Source organism: Camelus ferus, chromosome 5, assembly GCF_009834535.1.
Source record: "Camelus ferus isolate YT-003-E chromosome 5, BCGSAC_Cfer_1.0, whole genome shotgun sequence".
Taxonomy (NCBI): domain Eukaryota; kingdom Metazoa; phylum Chordata; class Mammalia; order Artiodactyla; family Camelidae; genus Camelus; species Camelus ferus.
The window spans coordinates 47,161,959-47,181,373 of record NC_045700.1 but is presented as its reverse complement, the minus strand read 5'-3'; the positions used below and the strand labels follow the sequence as shown (position 1 = coordinate 47,181,373).

General features: G+C 40.6%; 1 long non-coding RNA gene across 3 annotated transcripts in view; it reads left to right on the top strand.

Moving 5' to 3' along the window:
- Positions 1-3,423: 3,423 nt before the first annotated feature.
- Positions 3,424-19,415, top strand: part of LOC116663669 — a 36,315-nt gene continuing 20,323 nt past the window's right edge. The window contains exons 1-2 of one of the 3 annotated variants that reach the window (XR_004319945.1): positions 3,424-3,856; positions 8,743-8,850. This is a non-coding gene — a long non-coding RNA (uncharacterized LOC116663669). Of the gene's footprint in view, positions 3,857-8,742; positions 8,891-19,415 lie in introns of all 3 variants that reach the window. The other 2 variants (XR_004319944.1, XR_004319947.1) reach the window with 2 other exon arrangements.

The window sequence follows — 19,415 nt, the reverse complement described above, 5'->3', positions numbered from 1 at the left end:
GCACTTCCTTATGGGGTTTGTGTGAGAACTAAATGAGAGACTGCATGTGAAGCAGTTCACATGCCTGTCATAAATATTCAATACATTTTTTTTCCATAAATATTTTTTGATGATAATGAAGATGCTTCTGCTTCTGGTAGGGGTGACTGGTTTTAAGGGTGTAGCAGACTGCCTGGCTATGTAACCTTAATAAAACTCTGTGCCTCCGTTTCTCATCTGTAAAATGGGGATAATAACAATAACTACCTCCTGGAGTTTTGGTTGGATTATGAGAGTTAATACACACAAAGCACTTAGAACAGGGACCGGCATATAGTAAGTACTTGTTAACTGTTAGCTATTACTGCTTCTATAACTATTACTATTATAGACTAAATCTCTGGATCCTTTGGTGTTATCCTACCTATAGTTCATAGGCCAAGAACTATGGTAGAAAAATTTAACTATGTAGTTTTTTTTTTTTCTAAGCGTGAAATGTAAAGGTAATAGTGGTTAACATTATGCAGTTGTAATACTTAGAAGGAGTACAGCCAAGTTCGGACTCATAACTGTTTTGATCACCAGCACATGCTGGTGACATTTTCTCCCCTGAGGTGTTGACAAACAAAATAACTCAATTCATATTCATCTCGCAATGATGCATTTAGCCCAAATGGCCAGAGTCTTTGGAGAAACTCTTCATAAATCCATCAAATTTGAACATTAAAAAATGATAACTATGATCGGCCAATGCTGAGGGACCCATTTTGTGGAACAAACACAGTTAGTGACACAATAATTAAGATGCAGGGAAGACTGCTGACAATTTGGAGATGTTTTCTTGGAGAAAATATCAAATGACTTACAGATTGTGGGACATTAGCAGATAATTAAATTGGCAATTTATTGCTGCAGAGTGACAGTTGTGGCCTCTCCTCCATGCATACGATGTCAAGCATCCATAGGTAATTCCTGCTCTGCCTTAACTGTAGGATGGAATGTCATGAAAACACCTTCCCTCCGGCTGAAAACCCTGATGAGTTTTCTTGCCAAGAATGTAAGGATTTTCTCACTGTTGGTGTTAAAGTGCAGCTGAAGCTCGCTCAATGAAGAGTCTGGTGGTGTGATGACACGAGGGAAGGCCCACTGGACTCAAGGATGGACACAGAGATTCCCCTCCCTTCTCTCACTCATCTCAGGCACTCCCACCCCACCTCATACCCTAGGGGCATCCTTGATGCCAGAATGAGTTATTTACTGGATGAGTGTTGCCCCAACCCCAGCCATTTGTGAACAACCTTCCTGGTTTTGCTTTATCCACAAACAATATGGGCTGTCATTTATTTAATATTTTTCTTATAGTAAACTCACTTTTGAAAACCATGATGCCCAAGTTAGCCTCATCTTGACCAACAATATCTGAGGAGCCACAGGGCCATCATAATGATGAGGTCAGTTGACCTCAGCCAATGGCGAGGGGGGTGTCTCTTCTCTGTGAGGAAAAGTCCACTGTGGCCTGGCTGGGAACTGAAGCAGAATGGACAAGAGCCTAGAGAAGAGACTGGGCTATCTTCATGGAGACAGTTCTCTTTAAATAAGTTGACACTGGTGCAGCAAGCCCTTCTAACATGAAGGGGCACATGTCTGTTCACTATGAGCAAACATCAGGGCTCCTGAGGTCCAAGAGAACGAAAGGCAGGGTGACTGAACAGAGTGAGGGTGAAGGTTGTTATATGCATAAGCAGTCTGCAGGGTGGAGGCAGGCACATGGGGCCTGTAAAGCCATCTGGAGGACACTGTGGTGGGGGCCTCACTATTCGAGGAGGTGTCCCCTAGAGTCTGTTCCAGCGATTTGGCAGTCTGCACCACTCTCTGGTTTGGTTATCGCCCACTGTAAAGAAGATAGGTGTCTTCCTGGGTAAAAGCTTAAGGCTGACAGAGATTACAAGCTGCAAACACTTGGATCCCATTAACATTAGTACAACTATTAGTAATGGTTTCTTCTGGAGCATAACACACCAAAGGCTCGGAGGAATTCTACAGTAAAACAACGAAGAAACAAGGGGTTTTATTGGGCTTAACTGAATGTTGCCTAAAACTCAACTACATTTTCATTATCTTGACACCCAATCTTTGATTCCTAACATTCCCTCTTCTCAGATGTACTAAATGGTAAGCCTTTTTTTTTTTTTTTAATGATGGTGAAATACAAGTATCCTAGTTAAAGACAATTTTGCAAGAATTTTGTGATGGGCCCTCAAGTCCCTGGGGTCTCCTCCAGAGAACTGCTAAAACACTGTTGGGAAATACGGCTCTCACTGTGGCCTTGCTGGAAGTGGGGGTAGCTATCCTGTTTTCTTTTCTCCTTAGATTAGGCCCTAAATCTCAGAAGATATAATAGCTCACATTTGCATGGCATTTTATAGTTTACAATATCACATGCATTACCTCAGTTTCTCCTCACAACAACCCTTAAGGGAGGGATTATTGTTCCATTTTATAGAAGAAATGGTCTCAGAGAGCTTCAGTGACTCATTCATAGCCTAAAACTAGCCTGAGGCAATGCCAAGACCTAAGCTGATCTTTTTCTTCTAGATCCAATGATCTTCTTGTATTTCCAACTGATTTTTTTTTCTTGAACACATCGTTTTGTTTTTTGGTCAAATCAGAATGTTGGCTCTAAATTTCTGGGATTTGGGGTTGTAATCCCCTCCCCTAATCTAAAATGCTGTTTTCCAATGAAGCCTAGAGGATCACCACTAACAATGGTTCTAGCCCCTCCAGGGCCTGGGATGGCATTTGGTTAAGGGGGCTCAGAGCCCCTCGAGGGCTGAGCAGAGGCCGAGGACACAGGCAAGCTTCACCTAAAATCTTCACCTTTTGCTCATTCACCTAAAATCCTTCCCACTCTACATTCTGCCTCAGGGCCGAGAGCCTGGGAGCCTGGGAGCCTGGGAGCCTGATCTGCGTCCAAACACTTAGATCTATAAGGAGTTGCAATGCTGCCTCCTACTTCCCCGGGCCCTAAGAGAGAAGCCGCTTGTGTGAAAAGCCTAATTTGCTAAAGAGCCTCCTCGGAACCCCTTTGAGTGCCTTCAATGCGTTTGGCCGGTGTCACCCGCTCATTGTTTGCAGATTCCGGGTCCAGAAGCGCCGGGACACAGGCGGTCAGCTTGGCGAGAGCTTGAAGTGCCACGGCTTCCAGCTCCCTGGGGAGGGAAAGGGTCTTCGCCTCTGCCGGGTGTCCCCTTCCCTTCGGGGCTCGGGGGAGAGGAGCGGGAAAGGGGAGTCGGGACAAGAGGGGGGAGGGGACACAGGGAAGGAGGGGAGTAATAAGGGGGAGGGAGGGAGAAGAGTGAGAGGAGAGTGGGGGTTGGGAAAGAGGAAGGGGGGAGGGGAGAGGCTGAAGCCGAGCGAGGAGGGGCGGGGCCTGGAGCAGGGAGGTCCCTGGCCCCGCCCACTGGTCCGCGGGGTGGGGCCTCGGAAGTCGAGCGTGGAGGCTGAGTGGCTGCTTGCGCCGAGGGGAGCGCCGACTCCGTTTCCCGCGCGTCCGCGGGAGGCCTGGGGAACAGCGGGACGTCGGGGCCCCGGGAAGGGAGCGGAAGTCAGCGCCGAAGCCGCGGAAGGAAAGGAGGCTGGCGGACGCCCCGCAGCCCGGGTTCAGTTGTGCTCCTGCCTCTGAAACGCGGGCGTGAGACTGGAGTGTGGCCGTGCAGCGCTTTCTGTAGAAAGCAGTGGCCTGGAGCGCACCTCGCTTCTGGTGCTCACCTCGCTTCTGGTGCTCAGGTCTGAAAGGAGGGAGCTTCATGGTCCGGGGTTCAGTGTGACTCCTCCGATTCCCCCAGCCAACCCCTTCAAGGGGCTCCCGGTTCTGAAAGTGAGTTCTGCATTTCTGTGGTCTCCAGGTGGGAAGCTGGCAGGCCAAGGGGTGGGTGTGAATGCCAGCGTGTACCGAGGTCTGTGAGCAGGAGTGAGCATCCATGAAGGAAGAGGGGCTTTGTTCCAGGAACCCCTCTTCCCCAGACCTCTACTGAGTGGTGGGGTGAAGGCGAGGCAGTTTGTCTGAATTCAAAAAGGCCCAAGGTCCCCAAAGTAGCCAGGTCTTCCAATATGACGAAGTGCTGAGCATCTTAAAGACTGGTCCTGACACCTTGCCTTTGTTCCTGTCCCACCCATGGTGATCTCATGGGAAGCCTATCATTAAATAGTGATGTTCATTGCATTTGTTTCCCCGTCTTGTCTGTTATTCTCTGCTCTGAATCCCAGGTAACAAACTCGTATTTTCGTTCCTGCTCCTGCTAACACTTGATTGGGTGTCTTCCCTTATTTATTATTTGACTCCCTTGGGACTTTGCACATCTCATAGAAGGCAAGCCTGAGTCCAACACTGGAGACGGTTTTGATTGAATCTCAGCTCCGCCACTGACTAGCTCTATGCTTTGAGGCAGATAACTTAACCTCCCTACACTGCAGTTTCCACCATTGTAAAATGAAGGTAATAATAATACCCACCTTATAAGGTTGACTGGAGGATTCAATGAAATAATTCACGTAAGTTTATCTAGTCTTATGTGTCCAAGCCATGGGCCCTCTTACACCTGAGTTACTCTCGGTATTGCCTCTTCTACACCCCTTTACTTTGCCACCTAGCCCATTAAACAGGGGGTTGCTTGACATGTTTTCTTTGTCTACATATAGGTGATTGTTTCCTCAACCTGCTTTTTTAAGTTCTTTAAACATACATTTATTTCTTTGTATACTCAGTGACACCAATTTGATACATTGCACATAGCTTGTGTTCAATAAATGTTTGTGAATTGACTGATCAATAAAATCTCACTGATACCTAGAGAGAGATTTTTTTCTAGAAAATTTGAAGTTATGGAAAAGAGAAACTCTTCATGGGGTAGGGTAAATAGAAAAAAGACTTAATAGATGAAGTTATCTTGTTAGTTTAGGACCATAAAAAGGTATCATGTATAATAATCTTAATTATATAAAGAAAATTGTAAAAAAAGACAATTGACAGTGAACATGACCAGTTTTAGAGCTGATGCCCTGCTGTAGTAGGATTGAGTGGTTTTTTTCTCCTGCTTTACACTTTTTAGTCCTTTCCAACTTTTTTACTGTCAGTATGTGTTACTCTGTTACTCAGGAAAAGTACTTTATTTGTACAATTTAGCTGATAAAAATGATCATATTTTAGATATGTTGAGATGGAAGAGGAAAAATCTTGAGAATAAAGCAACAATTTTCCTCTTTTTTTTTCTTTTTTTTAGACCAGCAAATCTTTTCTGATTTGTGCTAGAAAATCGATTTATTAGTTTGAAGTATAATGACATCTCCTTTTCGGTAACCAGAATGTCACTTGTCTTGATTTCCTTTGAAGGGTTAAGATCCCAGGCAGGGAATGAAAACCATACAAGAGTTCATGTTAAATCCAGAGTAAAGGCAAAGTGGATGGAATGGCTTTAAAGGTTATTTCAACTAAGTTGTATCAGTCTAGTGAACTTTGACCTTTCCAGTGACTTTTTTTTTTGGCTTAAAGATACACCAGTGCACTCCTGCTTTTTTTTTTTTTTTTTAAACATTTTTTATTGATTTATAATCATTTTACAATGTTGTGTCAAATTACAGTGTTCAGCACAATTTTTCAGTCATACATGGACATATACACATTCATTGTCACATTTTTTTCTCTGTGAGCTACCATAACATTTTGTGTATATTTCCCTGTGCTGTACAGTATAATCTTATTTATCTATTCTACAATTTTGAAATCCCAGTCTATCCCTTCCCACCCTCCGCCCCCCTGGCAACCACAAGTTTGTATTCTATGTCTATGAGTCTATTTCTGTCCTGTATTTATGCCTTTGTTTTGTTTTGGTTTTGTTTTTGTTTTTTAGATTCCACATATAAGCAATCTCATATGGTATTTTTCTTTCTCTTTCTGGCTTACTTCACTTAGAATGACATTCTCCAGGAACATCCATGTTGCTGCAAATGGCGTTATGTTGTCGGTTTTTATGGCTGAGTAGTATTCCATTGTGTAAATATACCACATCTTCTTTATCCAGTCACCTATTGATGGACATTTAGGCTGTTTCCATGTTTTGGCTATTGTAAATAGTGCTGCTATGAACACTGGGGTGCAGGTGTCATCCTGAAGTAGGGTTCCTTCTGGATATAAGTCCAGGAGTGGGATTCCTGGGTCATACGGTAAATCTATTTCTAGTCTTTTGAGGAATCTCCACACTGTTTTCCATAGTGGCTGCACCAAACTGCATTCCCACCAGCAGTGTAGGAGGGTTCCCCTTTCTCCACAGCCTCTCCAGCATTTGTCATCTGTGGATTTTTGAATGACGGCCATTCTGACTGGTGTGAGGTGATACCTCATTGTAGTTTTGATTTGCATTTCTCTGATAATTAGTGATATTGAACATTTTTTCATGTGCCTTTTGATCGTTTGTATGTCTTCCTTGGAGAATTGCTTATTTAGGTCTTCTGCCCATTTTTGGATTGGGTTGTTTATTTTTTTCTTATTGAGTTGTATGAGCTGCTTATATATTCTGGAGATCAAGCCTTTGTTGGTTTCATTTGCAAAAATTTTCTCCCATTCCGTAGGTTGTCTTTTTGTTTTACTTATGGTTTCCTTTGCTGTGCAGAAGCTTGTAAGTTTCATTAGGTCCCATTTGTTTATTCTTGCTTTTATTTCTTTTAGGAGAAAATTTTTGAGATGTATGTCAGATAATGTTTTGCCTATGTTTTCCTCTAGGAGGTTTATTGTATCTTGTCTTATGTTTAAGTCTTTGATCCATTTTGAGTTTATTTTTGAGCATGGTGTAAGGGAGTGTTCTAGCTTCATTGTTTTACATGCTGCTGTCCAGTTTTCCCAACACCATTTGCTGAAGAGACTGTCTTTATTCCATTGTATATTCTTGCCTCCTTTGTCGAAGATTAGTTGACCAAAAGTTTGTGGGTTCACTTCTGGGCTCTCTATTCTGTTCCATTGGTCTATATGTCTGTTTTTGTACCAATACCATGCTTTCTTGATGACTGTAGCTCTATCCTGCTTTTATTACTATAATACTTTTAAAAGTTTTTTTAAATTTACAATTTACTTCAAACAGAGTTACCTTCCATCTTGATTGAAAATTAGGACAATGGCTTGATTTATTACACACAGTCATTCATCCAACAAGAATTTACTAAGCACCTACCAAGCGCCAGGCCCTGTGCTGATGCTGGGAATACCAGGCAAGACCTGGTCCTTATCTTCCAGGAGCTTAGGGTTTCATTGATGGACATACATATATAAACAATGATGTATAGAGAATTATCACAGGAGCTTTGATAGGTCAAAGTAGATAAACTTACAGCAGCCAGTGAGGCAGAAAGGAGTAGCCAGTTGTAGTGAGGCAAGAAGACATCAAGAAGGAGGAGGCAGGAAAAGCTTCATAGAAAACTGGTTATCTAGGCCAGTTACAAGTCTTTAGCTTATAAGTGGATAGTCCATCCTGATGTGGGACTATTATTTTTTTCTGTACTTTGCCCTCCTCATCTGAGTACATTTTCTGATGCATTTGGAATGCTTGGTGATTCCGTCCTTCCTTGATAGGTGCAGTGAGTTCATAACAGTCAAGTCCCATTCCATCATATTCCAAGGATTGGCCAAAATTTAAAAATTTGATTGAGACTTATAAAATACCTTAAACCCTAAACTTTTTACTTTTACTTAGAGCATATAATTGTACATTCATTCCCCAGTCTTTAGATGTTGGGCTTAATGTGTGGGTCTGCTCATTGAAATTAATCATCATTTTTGCTTGCATTGGCCCCCCACTCTTGATTCATTGGGTTTAGGATTTCTAGCTTTTGTTTTTCTGTAGTGGGGAGATAATGTAAAGATACTTGTAAAACAGTTTCAGCGGGGTTTTAGGCTTTACAATTTCTTTCCTCATCTTTTACTATTTTCTAGCTCACAACTAATTTGACATCAATTTTTATTTATTTTTTAGTGACCAGCCTTTATAGAGTATTTTCAAATCATTCAGCTTCATTTTATATCATTTTTCACGCCTGGTTTATTTACTTGTTTTTTTTCTTTTTGTACTCATATTTCATTGTTTTATGTAATAAAACATAATCCCATTTTAAAATAAATAAGTAATTCTAAGCCCACAATTCAACTGCTCTATACTGTTTCACTGTTTAAAATGTTAGTCATGACGCAGTGAATTTATTTCAACCCAGTAAATTAATATGAAGACCTACAGTTTGAAAAATACTGTGTTAAAACGTAGCCTCCTAGCATTCAGTGCACCTGGCATCAGTGGGGGTTACAGGGGGTTAGAGAGTGAAGGTTAATCCAGTGAGTGAGTTAAGCAGTGTTTCGTTAAGAGGGCTTCTATGGTATTAAAATTTTGTTGGATTAAATTTCTGGGTCAATCACTAGTGTTTGGAAATCTCATTGCACTCAAGTTTCAGCTGTTGTGGTTTGATTTGTAAAGAAACTTGGCTTGGATCTAAAACTCTCAAGCTTAGAGTTAGTGCTAATGGCCCACAGAGTTCGTATTCTATACTTAACCAACCATAGCTGAGCCATTTTAAGGCCTTTTGACTTACATCCTTTTCTATGGATAGAACAAGGAGATTAATTGATAAAATGTCTAAGCTAATCTAAGACAACATTTTTCCTAGTTTATGACAATGTCTGGGATTCTAAGAAACTTCATTTAAGTCTTAGCCCTGTATTCTTTCCAGGGACACAGGACTTGAAAGATACTTGATGGTGCCAGAAAGGGAAGAATGTTTGTTTAAGTTGAAGTGAAGACCTTCCTTTTCCTCAGTGGAGCCTCCCAAATACAAAAGGTACTGTGGGCTGTCCTGCCAGAGAACATACTAAAGGCAGGTGGGTATTTTCCTGGGTTGATAATGTACCCTGGTCTGCAGGACTAGCTGTCAGAAGTTTACCCTTTTTCAAAAATTCTAGTTGTTCAGGGAAGATGTGGCCAGTAAAGGATGGACTGTCTGTGGCAAAATATCTGGGAATCCCTGTCTGTGACTCAGGTACCTCCATCCCCTTTTAACGTTAGAGCATGCTGTATGCCATTCTTCCCCTTTGAGGATGTCACTTCTGGAATCTTAGAAGTAGGTTGGGTGTGGAGATTGCTGGGAAATAGGGCTGGTGAGTGATGTGCACTAGGCATATCTTCTGGCTTCGCTAGCTGTTTTTCTGACTCTTCTGAGATGGAGCTCCCTCTTGTAGTTATAGAGAGGCCACAATAATGTCAGGGAGAGAAGCCAGCTAGTTCTGCAGAGAAGTTTGAGGGGTCATCACAGTTGTGTAGTCCCCAGAACTCACATTATCAATGCTGCCAGAGTGACCAGGTTCTCAGGGACTGATTCATGCTAGTCAGACCCACTGAAGACACCTGAGTGAACGTAATGCCAGTTCACAATGGGGGCATTCATGTCCCATGACCAAAAGACTCCTGTATGTTCTCCAGGATCCTCACTACTAAATCCTAGGTACCTGGGGATCTATCCTAGTAACCAGAAAGTTGTTTGGTTATCTCCAAATCACAAGAGAGAAATGGTGGCCTTATGGGTTGAATTGTGTCCCCTCCAAATTCATATGCTGAAGACCCAACTCCTTGTACCTTGGAATGTGACCTTATTTGGAAATAGAGTAATTCATTGCAGATGTAATTGATTAAGAGTAAAGTGGCCCCTAATGTACTATAACTGGCATCCTTATAATAGGGATGGCATCAAACTTAAGTTATTATCAACTTAAAATATACTGTTATAGATGTAAGTTGTTATATATAAGCCTCATGGTAACCACAAAGCAAAAACCTATTGTAAATACCCAAAAGATAAAGAGAAAGGAATATAAGCATAACACTAAAGAAAGTCAGCACACCACAAAGGAAGAAAGCAAGGGAAGAACAGAAAGGGATTACAAAAACAGCCAGGAAACAATTAACAAAATGGCAATAAGCATATACTTATCAATAATTACTTTGAATGTAAATAGATTAAGTTTTCCAATGAAAAGACATAGAGTAGCTGAATGGATTAAAAAAAAAAAAAACCCATCTATATGCTACCTACAAGAGACTCACTTCAGATGTAAGGACAAACAGACTGAAAGTGAAGGAAAAATATATTCCATGCAAATGGAAACCGAAAGAAAGCTGGAGTACCTATACTTGTATCAGACAAAATAGACTTTAAAACAAAGACTGTAATAAGAAACAAAGAAAGGCATTACATAATGATAAAGGGGTAAATCTAATAAGAAGATATAACACTTGTAAATATTTATGCACCAACATAGAAGCATCTAAATATATAAAGCAAATATTAACAAACCTTAAAAGAGAAATATACTAGGAGACTTTAACACCCCACTTACATCAATGGATAGATCATTGAGACAGAAAATCAGTATGGAAACATTGGTCTTTTTAGGACAGATGGACTAAGCAGATATTTACAGAAGATTCCACTCAAAAGCAACAGAATATACATTCTTCTCAAGTGCACATGGAACATTTTACAAGATAGATCATATATTAGGTCACAAAATAAGTAAATAAATTTAAAAGAATTGAAGTCATATCAAGCATTTTTTTTCTGCCCACAATGGTATGAAACTAGAAATTAATTACATGAAGAAAACTGGAAAATTCACAAGTATGTAGAGATTAAACAACACACTACTGAACAACCAATGGGTCAGAGAAGAAATCCAAAGAGAAATTAAAAAAAAAAATCTGAGATAAATGAAAACAGAAAGGTAACATACCAAAATTTATGGGATGCAGCAAAAACAGTTCTAAGAGGGAATTTCATAGTGATAAATGCCTACCTCAAGAAACAATAAATCTCCAAGTCGGCAGTGCCTGTGAGCTGCAGGGGAACCTTCTGGCAGTGCCTGCCCAATCACTGGCCTGAGGGTGCCATAGGAGCAGGTCATGACTGGAAGAGCCTCAGCCTGAGTGTTACCTCCTGCCACCCCTTTTCAGGATCACTCAGACCTATACACCCAGTAAAAATAAATAAATAAATAAACAAGAGTCTCAAATAAACAACCTAATTTTATACCTCAAGAAACTAGAATAAGAAGAACAAATGAAGTCCAAAGTTAGTAGAAGGAAGAAAATAACAAAGATTAGACTGGAAATAAATGAAATAGAGACTAAAACAGCAATAGAAAAGATCAATGAAACTAAGAGCTGGTATTCTGAAAAGATAAAATTGACAAACTTTTAGCTAGACTCACCAAGATAAAGAGAGGACTCAAATAAATAAAATAATAAACTGAACAGGAGATGTTAAACTGATGCCACATAAATACAAAGGATCATGAGACTACTATGAACAACAAAACATTAACAAATTGGACAGCCCAGAAGAAATGGATAAATTCCTAGAAACATACAACCTTCCAAGATTGGAATGATGAAATAAAAAATATGAACAGACTGATGACTAGTAAGGAGATTGAATAAGTAATCAAAACCTCCCAAGAAACAAAAGTCTAAGAGCAGACAGCTTCACCAGTGAATTCTACCAAACATTCAAAGAAGAATTAATACCAATCCTTTTCAGACTTTTCCAAAAAATACAAGAGGAGGGAACTCTTTCATACTTACTTTAGAGGCCAGCATCCCCCTGATACCAAAACCAGAATAAGGATGTTGCAAGAAAAGAAAATTACTGGCCAATATCCTTGATGAACACAGATGCAAGAATTCTCAACAAAATATTAGCAAACTGAATTCAGTAATACATTAAAATGATCATACACCACGATCAGGTGAGATTTATTCTAGGGATCCACAAATCAGTCAATGTATATACCATATTTACACAATGAAGGATAAAAATCATACAATTGTCCTAATAGTTGTAGGGAAAGCATTTGACAAACTTCAACATCCATTTAGACAAAAACTCTACAAAGTGGATGTAGAGGAAACATACCTCAACATAGTAAAGGCCATATGTGACAAGCCCACAGCTAACATCATATTTAATGGTGAAAAGCTGAAAGTCTTTTCTCTAAGATCTGGAAAAGACAAGTTTTTCTCTAAGATCTGGAACAAGAGCCAGTCTTGCCACTTCTTATTCAACATAGTACTGTAAGTCCTAGCCAGAGCTATTAGGCAAACAAACAAACAGACAAAAAAAAAAAATCCAAAAAAAACCCTATGCAAATTGGTAAGGAAGAAATGAAACTGTCACTGTTTGCAAATGACATGATATTATATATTGAAAGTCCCCAAGACTCCATCAAAAGACTGTCATCTCTAATAAATTCAGTGAAGTTGCAGGATACAAAATCAATACACAAAAATCTGTTGCCTTTCTATATAGTAATAATGAACTATCAGAAAGAGAAATTAAGAAAATAATCCCATTTATAATTGCATCAAAAAGAATAAAATACCCAGGAATAAATTTAACCAAGGATATGAAAGGATATAACCAAGGATTGAAAACTGTAGGTCATTAATGAAAGAAACTGAAGAAGACACAAATAAATGGAAAGATGTTCCATGCTCATGGACTGGAAGAATCAGTATTTTTAACATGTTTATACTGCCCACAGCAATATACAGATTCAGTCCAATCCCAATCAAAATTCCAGTTGCATTTTTCACAGAAATAGAACAAACAGTCCTAAAGTCTGTCTGGAACTATAAAAGACCCTGAATAGTGAAAGCAGTCTTGAGAAAGAACAAAGCCTGAGGTATCATGCTCCCTGATTTCAAACTATATTACAAAGCTATGGTAATTTAAAATAGCATGGTATTGGTATAAATACAGATACATAGATCAATGGAACAGAATAGAGCAGCCAGAAATAAACCCACATATATATGGTCAATTAATTTATGACCAAGGAGCCAAGAGTATACAATGGATACAGTCTCTTCAGTAAAGGGTACTGAGAAAATTGGATGGCCACATGCAAAAGAGTGAAACTGAACCACTATGTTACACCATACACAAAAATTAACTCAAAGGATTTAAGACTTGAAAGTAGACTTAAACCATAAAAATTCTAAAAGAAAACATGGATGTTAAGCATTTTGACATAGGTCTTGATTTCAAAAAATCTGACACCAAAAGCAAAAGCAAAAATCAACACGTGGGACTACATCAAAAGCTTCTGCACACCAAAGGAAACTATCAACAAAATGAAAAGGCAACCTACTGAATGGGAAAAAATATTTGCAAATCATGTATCTGATAAGGGGCTAATATCCAAAATATATAAAGAACTCACACAACTCAATAGCAAAAAGAAAAAAGTATCAAAAAACAAAAACTAGAACAATCCAATTAAAAAATGGACAGAAGATCTGAATAGACATTTTTCCAAAGAGGAAATGCAGATGGCCAACAGGCACATGAGAAGAAGCTCAACACTGCTAATTATCAGAGAAATGCAAATCAAAACCACAGCGAGATATCATCTCATACCTGTTAGAATGACTATTATCAAAAAGTTTAGAAATAACAAGTTTTGGTGAGGCTACAGAAAGAAGGAAACTCTCATGCACTGTTAGTGGGAATATAAATTGGTGCAGACGGTTCTGCAGACTATTTGTGGACCTTGACAAATTACCATATAACCCTCTCTAGGGACAAGATTATTTGTAATCCCTAGATCTAGTCTGTCTCTTGGGCAATACTGGAAAAACACTCCCCAAACTTTGGCCTTTGGTTTCCTTTTTCTAAATCCAAGAACACCTTCCTTCCTTTTATATGATCTTTATTCAGATAGGTCAATACCACGTACCATATCTCAGTTTTCTTTGCCATACTTGACTTGTGGCTCACAGTACATCTGGGTTGCTCCTTCCAAGCATTTACAGGCATTCCTCAAACTATTCTCAGTTTTAGTGAACAGAAGAGTCAGCTGGAGGACTGCTGATTTAAAAGAAGAAAGAAAGAGAAAGAAGCAAACAAACCAAAAAAAGAAGATTTGTGACCCTTGCCTCTTGAAATTTTGACTTGTAAGTTTATGGTGGGACCCACAGATAATCATGTTAAATAAGCACCACAGGTCCTGTTAACCTCATTGATTATCTGTTGATTTGTGCTGGTTTCTTTCTTAGAACATAATCTAAAATTCCAAGCTCTGGAGACACCCAACTTGGTCCAACTTTGGTAGATCCTACTCCTAGCTTTAAGGACTTAGGCATTCCCCATCTAAGAGTCAGAAGGAGAGTGGGTGTCCAAGCCAGTCCCAATTCATTCATTCATTCAATAAAAATTTTTGAGCACCTAATATGAACTAAATACTATTCTAGGTTATGGAGATATATCAATAAAACAGACACAAATCACTTACATTCTAGCTGGTAGGAAACAGTCAACAAATCAATAAATATATTAGGTGAGCAGTACTATAGACAAATATAAGAAGTATGGAAGGATTGTGAGTGCAGAGGGTCTGCGGGCATTGCATTTTTCAACTGTGTCCTGGGTGGGCCTCATTGCCAAAGTGACTTGAAGATGAGCCATGTGGTTTTCCAGAAGCTGAGCACACCTGGCACGGTAAGAGAAACAGGAGGCCAGTGTGGCTGGAGTGCAGTGAGAAAGGGAGGCAGGTGGCAGGAGCTGAGGTCAGAGGTCACCAGGGAGTCAGAGCATGTCCTTACAGGTCATTGCAAGGTCACTGGCTTATATTCTAGTGAGATGGGAAGCCATTGGAAGATTCTGAGCAGTGACATTTTCTGACTTACATTTTAAAATTATAATTCAGGCTGCTGTAGGAGGGATAGGCACAGAAGCAGGGAGACCAGTTAGAAGACGATTCCAGTCATCCAGGTGAAATGCTGACGGTTGGCAACAGGGTGGTAGCAGAGATGGTGAGGGATGGTTGGATGTTGGATAAAATTTGAGGGTAGAACCAACCATTTTCTGACAGATTGGATGTGAATGTTGGACAAGCGACATAGATGTCTAATCAGGGTGAATGTTAGAATTCTTGCTTGGAATGCCGAACAGAAGCATCCCCAAATGCAGAAGCACATGGCCTGCACTCAAGAGCCAATGAGTCCTTTGGTACTTAGTTACTTGACTGCAAAGCAGGCTTACTGCTACTCCCATCCTGAGATGTCTCTCAGGATGAGATGTCCCACCCTGAGATGACTCAGATGTCTCTCAGGTGTGTTATTTGCCTAAAGAAACTTCTCACAATTCCACCAGACCTCAGGGATGACTTTCCCAAAACATTCCCTCTCATGCCTTTCCCGTCTTATTTGTCTCTTGGAAAACTGTAAGCCCCTTAGAGAACTGTGTCAGGAAGAGGGCCAGACAGAGCTGGCAGCAGAAAGCCTGAATATGTTAGCACAGCATCCCTGTTGGTGGGAGGAGTAGTAGTGGTAGGATCACCTGTATTAAAATTGAGAGCAGAGATGAATGGACTTGCCCGGGATCAGAAAGTCTTCTATTTCAAATCTAAGATTGGTTTGTCTGATTAACCAATCACAATTCATCTATCACATGGAAAAGAGTAGAGCTTTCAGGAGGCCATCTGGCTGGCTGCTTTACTGACTGGTAATACGTTGGTACAGGTATCACAGAGCTGACCCTCAGCTTTATGATCCAATAACTATTGGACTCCTTGACTCAGAGTGATTAAGTGGGAAAGGATTAATTCATTATAACCAAACTTATAAGAAACTGATTATAAACCAGCCTGTCAGACTATTGATAATAGGAAATATTTCTCAAACTTGAAAGCTGGTAGACTCTTGAACAGTTCCCATTTTGAAAAAAACTGTATTCATACTTACATTATGAGACTTTAGGTGATCACTTGTCCAAAACAGTCATAAATGCAAATCTAGTCTGGGTATTGAGATTACATGGCATTACTCTATGGAAAGGTGGTGATCTAGGTGATGCTTGTATTGAAATTTTTTTATTATCTTTAAAATGAAAATGCAAAATTCTGAAAGCATTCTAAAGAATTCCTGGACCTCTAAGAATATGATCAGAGACTCCAAAATGAAAAACAATGCAAAAGGAGAAAGGCTTTGTTTGAAAACTGTAGCTGGTTATGTATACAGGATGCTCTAAAGCAAGTCCACTCAGGAAACCGGATTGCAGATCAGAAGGCAGATTGGTGGGTGTAGAATAAGAACAGAGGGAGGTGGCTGTTCTCAGGGAACACTGCCCTCAGACAAGGGTAGTTGGTTATCCTACCTGCATTTGCTCTACAGATATTTATGTTTTAAGACTCTACCAGTCATGGAGAACACAGCTCCATCTTTCTTGCATTATATTAGAGATGCACTGACAAATTACTGTTCACGAACTTCCCTTTTCCTAGACTTCATCATGAATCCATGAACTCTCCCTGCCAGTGCATCATTTCTAGGTAAACAGGAATTGTGCTTTTCTCCTGTCAAGGAAGGGACTTGGACCAGGCTGATGGAATTCCAGAGCCCAAGTTCTTTCCAATTAGCTGGTTTTTAGTATTCAACTAAAATTGTGAGGGACACTTATATACTATTGGGGATGGTAAAAGCAACTTTTAAATCTTCCAACTTCGTGTACAGCAGACTCTGAGAAATCCACCATTCTTTTCAAATGACTTCTCCCCCTGTTGTCTGCCTACCCTTATCTTAAGTCTGTTTTTGACTAACCCTCCCCTTTCCCCATCTCCAACTTCAACTGAGTCAGTGCTAGGAACTAGGAAGCACCCACCATTCATTGCCAGGTACTCCCTCCTGGCTCCTGCACCAGATTGGACTCCAGCCAGATTCAGCTCTGGGCTGCCTCCAAGCAGGCTGAAAGAATGCACCCTGTTTCCAGGCGGCAATTCCAGAGGCAGCATTCAATTGCCAGTTCTTCCCTGGCCCGGCGGAGCCAGGCAAGGGCATGGAATCCCTTAGGCCATTTGGCAAATGCCTGCTTGTTCTCTAGGATGGTCAGAATGCAGGGGTGTAGGTGGGGTGGAGGGGTAGGGTGGGGTGGGGTGCTGGCGGAGGCCGGTGCCTGGCCAGTTTAGAAATGATAGAGCGCCTAGGGAGCACGTCCTGACCCCCAGGGAGCCTTGATCTGGAGCACGCGGTCATTGCTGATCCCCCTTACCCGGTCTGCTACACCCACTCAGAGCAGATGCCTGCGCAAGCGCCACCAGTGCCCTCCAGAGCCTCTTGGTTCAGCCACTGCTACCTTTCTCTACCCCACTGTTTCTTAGGAACGTGTGCCGCTTAACTTCTTCCCACAGTCTGGAATGCTGGTCCCTTTTAGCTCCTCCTCACCAAATCCTCCCCAACCTACCTTCCTGCCTTCCTGCCTTCCACCTTTCTTCCTTTCTTTCCCCTTCCAGTTTTACTGAGATATAATTGACAGGCAGTGTAAGTTTAAGGTGTACAGACTTGACTTACATACATCATGAAATAATCACCACAATAAGTTTAGTGAACATTCATCAGCTCATATACACACAAAATAAAAGAAAAAGAAACAATTTTTTCCTTGTGATGAGAGCTCTTAGGATTTGCTTTCAAGAACTTTCATATAAAACACAGAGCAGTGTTAATTATATTTATCATATTGTACATTACATCCCTAGTACTTACAACTGGAAGTATGTGCCTTTGATCACCTTCATTCAATTCTCCCTTCCCCTACCCTCTGCCTCTGGTAACCACAAATCTGATCTCTTTTACTTTGAGTTTATTTGTTTGTCTGTTTTTGAGGTATAATTGACCTACAGTGTTAGTTCCTGTTGTAGTGATTTAATATTTCTATACATTACAAATATGATAACCAGTCCTACTCATCCTTTAGAAGCCACAGCTGAAATGAGCCCTCCAGAAAGCCTTCTATGATCTATGACCAGAAAGGATTCCTTCTTTTTAGATCAACAGCCATACCCATTTTCCTGGACCTGTTTTAAAACAGACAAATTTCTGGTTTCTATTGTAGCTATTGAGGTACGTTTCTTATCTATTCTACCTGGAAACAAGGTAGGACATGAGGGCATGTCTGACTGCCTTTGCTTTTCTCATAAGGTTCTGCACATTTTAGGAACTTAGTATTTGTTGAATGAATAATAAATCAGAAACATTGTACACATGGTGCACAAATTACAGAAGATGAGATCCTTTGCAAGTTCCCCTTCAGAAGCTGCCCCTAAGCAGGGCTTTCCTGGGGTCCCTCTGATCTCCCCACACTCCTACAGCTAAAGGGGCCTATTGCAGAGGAAGGGGAGCCTCCAGGTCCTTGATCCAGCAGTAAGTCAGCATCCCTTCTGATTGGTCAGTGCCTAGGCCATACCAGTTGTTAAATATTTCGAGTATCAGCCCTGCACCTAAGACAGAAAGCACTCAACCAAATGACACAGGAGAGAGAGTGGTTACAAGTGCATGTTATAGAGTAAGACATCCCCATTGTGTGTGAGGTGCAGGCTGGGTGTGCTGAGGGGAGTGCTGGAGGGTGGGGGAGTTGGGGGTTGCTGGAAGCTGGGAAGCAGGGAATGATTTCAGTTTTCTGTAATTACGTTTGTAACCTTGGGCAATAGAATGCTGGTAGCAGTGAAGAGACCCAAGTTCTAGTTCTGGTGCTGACCCCTGTGCTTGGATCCTGGGCAAATCACTTCATCTTGTCAGAGTCAATTCATCTACACAATAGGGGAATGGTAAGGTTATAGTGAGATACACGGTTACTTGGTGCAAGTAGAAAGTCATGAGTGGAGCCTCAAGAATGAAAAGGTCAAAGGGATAGTTGTTTGTATGTTGAGCCTCCCTGTGGAAGAGAGCACCTATTTCCTTCCTGTGCTTTAACAAGATGTATTTATTGGTTCTAGACCAAGCCTTAAAACTGAGCATCTGGCAAAAGATGTAGAAAATAAACAGGTATATTCAACATCAGTCTGATAATGTGCCCAATAGTCTGAAGGTTTTTTTTTTTTCCGCTTGAAGCAGGAAGTGTTTCTTATCAGTTCAAGTCACAGTTACACCATGCTTTCTTTTCTTTGTAAAGACAATTTTTTGTCTTTTAAGTTCTTTGTTATTTCTCCTCTGAAAGGGCTCACAACACATTGCCAGATGTGACCAGTGAGCATGGAGTAGGTTATGTAAATGTCTCGCACAGTTTAGTTTTTTATCATTGTTTGTATTACTTGGTTTAAAAAAAAATCACTTGTTGGTTATAGTTTCCTGTGCAAATAGAATTGCTTAATAGAAGAAAAGGAAATAGAGCAACTATTACTAAATGACCCAAAAGCAGAAGTTGAGGTCCTTTCACATGAATATTCAAAAGTGTTTCAGCTACACACTCTGGTCTTGGCAGCCCAGAGCTGGGGAAGGCCTGAGCAAAGTCAGAAGTGAAAATTTATGCACCACCAGAGGAATGCAGGCAGGAAGTAGACGTGTGGAGGTGGTACTGGG